Source organism: Egretta garzetta, unplaced genomic scaffold (assembly GCF_000687185.1).
Source record: "Egretta garzetta isolate BGI_Z169 unplaced genomic scaffold, ASM68718v1 scaffold507, whole genome shotgun sequence".
NCBI classification, from domain to species: Eukaryota; Metazoa; Chordata; class Aves; order Pelecaniformes; family Ardeidae; genus Egretta; species Egretta garzetta.
In genome coordinates, this window is record NW_009260272.1 from 949,326 (window position 1) to 952,500 (window position 3,175).

Sequence of the window (3,175 nt, forward strand, 5' to 3'; positions counted from 1 at the left end):
ATTTTCTTCGGCATTGTTCCAAATCATTGCCTAAAACCTCTTTTTATGGTTGACAGTGGATTTTTATCTCCATGATTTGTTATGCATTTGACCTTTGTAGAAGATGCTTTGGAGCTTAATTCTGCTGTGGGTGTTTACTTACCAGAAACTCAGACTGAGATGCATATAACCAAGTTTACATAAGCTGAACAGTCATTAGGAGATAATGACTTTCAGTCAGTACTATCTGAGGCTGAATTTGAGGCAGCATCCTAAGGGTCAAAGGCTTTGACTCGTGTTTCCTTTTCCCCTCTCCTTAGCAACTTATCAGACTTTTATCTTGTTGTCAGAAGCTGTTTAAACAGAGATATGAAGACACATGTTTACTTCCTTTGAAAGAATCAACAAAAAGTATTGTGAGATGGTGTTTTCTCGAAGACAGGTTTGAAAAGGTAGCAAAATAAACTTGCACAGTTTTTTATCATCTTGCATTTAGAATCATAGAATCATTTAGGTTGGAAAAGACCTTTAAGATCATCAAGTCCAACTGTTAACCTAACCCTGCCGAGTCCAGCACTAAGCCATGTCCCTAAGCACCGCATCTACACATCCTTTAAATACCTCTAGGCACAGGGACTCAACCACTTCCCTGGGCAGCCTGTTCCAATGCTTGAGCATCCTTTCTGTGAAGAAATTTTTCCAATATCCAATCTAAACCTCCCCTGGCACAACTTGAGGCCATTTCCTCTTATCCTAGATATTGCATTTAATAGTGATGAAGATAACGGTAAGATCCTGAATATAGAGTTCTTGTATTTAATGAGCATGAAGGGTGTTAAATCAACCTTGGGAACAAAGTCCCTTCCATTTATTAATGAATAGCGGCAAAAAAAGAATTATCTGATACTGCTCAATTCATGCAACTTCATTTTATCGTCAGTGTTCTGTGGAGTCAGGAAAAGACTATGAATCCCTGAAGTCTTTCTGACAACACCAGCAAACAGTTATGATATGCTCTTTGGGGCTTGGTGCTTTTTTAGAGTTACTTTTGTGTAAGTGGGAAATGATTTAAATTCTTTTCCTTTGCTGAAATAGAGTGGGGGAAAAAAAGAGTATTAGTGCTGAAACTAAATAATAAATTGTTTCTAATTGTTAGTCCTCTTCTATTTTTAACTTAGAGGACAAGAGCTCAATGAGCCAGTGAGCAGACTTATCAGCAATATCTCATGAACTTGAAAGTTGCATTTCTTGAAAAGAACAGTGATAATCTCCTTGCTTGCAAGATAGTTCATAGTTGCTCCATAATAGAAAAGGACTTTAAAGAAATATTGCAATATTAAAGAAATATATTTTTTGAAGGAGGAAAAAATGAAAACACTCCAGAAAGTCAAGCATGGCCCTGGTTAGCTAGAGAGCAGATCTGGATACTGGATAAACTGTTCTAAGTTCATGAAGGGAAAGACGTGATTTACAAATGCTTATGTTATAAGATCCGTGAATTAAGTCATTGCAGAGTAGAACTAATCCTAGGGTTTTCTAAAAATGAATTGAACAAATTATTGTGTATACTACAAAGTGTTGATGTGCCTTTATTTCAAAGTTATTGGAAGCAGTGGTCTGAAAGTGGAATTTCCACATGTAGTTTTATTATATGGTGTCACTGATAGAAGAAGGAGCACCAAGTCCCAGCAGACAGCTGGCTCCTCACATTCTAAACTCTCTCAAAACCATATTCTATTCTACTTCCCTATTCTTTCTATCCATCCTATTTCCTTGCATAACCCTTACTTTCTGTGCACTACGTATAAACCCACAACTAGGGTCCAGCTTCAGCTCTGTAGTCTTTCTTTGGCTTTTGTCCTAGGTTCCCTGAAGTAGCTTCCATCTGAGAAATTAAAACAAACCAAAAGACTGGAGGGATGCTTCAAAGAATGTGTACTTTCACTGAAGGTAGTGCTTTCTAGAAACTGGTAAGAAATATACCCAGCATTCATAGGAATTGCATACCCTTGCAAATACAATGTTTCCAGTATACTTTGTAAAGAAGATGCCCACACACTGTGAGTACAATGATGGGTACAAATACCAAACCTTTAAAAGTAATACATGCTTGTTCAGCCCTTTCAATGCTGTGATTGACCTATTGCTCAAAAACTTGTTAGGAGTTCTGTTCCTAATTGATCCAGGAACATTTTAACTAACACTAACATTAAGCCAGTATCATTGCAGCGAGTTAAAGAAAGCATGATCAAACCTTATGGATCTCTCAGTCTAAACAAAGAGAGGAATTAACTTCAATGAAAAATCTAATAGATTTCGTTGCAGACAATCCTAATTTGCATTGGTTGATTTCCCAGTGCATAGAAAATCTTTAATTCTATAAATCCTTTTGTGAAAGGGGAAGTACTTTAATAGTCAAATATGGAAATATATTCCCCCAAACATTCTGTTAGAATAATTTTTGTAAAATATTAATTCATACTCCTAATTTCTAAAATTTCTTTATACACCCAATATAATGGATGTAATGTGTTCCCTCTAGATCCTTTATTTTGTAAGAAATGCTGTGCTTACAGTCCAAGAAGGAAGAAAAAAGTTAGCAAGCCTTAGTATACTTGAAATAATGCCATAAGACTTTATATTAAATGCCATCTTTCCATCCATGACAACTATCAGTGTGTTTATACATTAGGGAAAAAAAAAGGCCATTTGAGCTGGAAAATCTGAGAAAGTCAGGAAGAGTCTGAGAAAGCCTTCTTGTTGAATGGGGAGTGTTCAAAGAAAGAGGTCAACAGCTCTTCAAAACAGTGCCATATCAATAAGTAAAAGAGTAAATATGGTTGGGGAAAACTGACTTCAGAATGCATTAAGTCTTGCTAGAGGATTGATCAAAGAGATGCCATCTGAATGAGTTATACCCAAATTTTTACTTACTGTGTAAACTCCAAGGCCCAATTAGGATCTCTGCATGTATGTAGCTATATAGGGAACACAGTCCTGATTTGCACCTGCATGCTGGCAATTTACAAATGACACATGCTTACTTTTGAAAGCTCAGTGCAGTCAGTCCTGCTTTTCTCTTCCTCAAAGCACTGCCATTCCATAAATTGCCTTTCGTTAGCTGTTTTTTCTCACTTAAAAAAAAAAAAATCTTCTTTTTAGCTGGCTAGCACCTGTTCTTATTTTGCAAGCAATT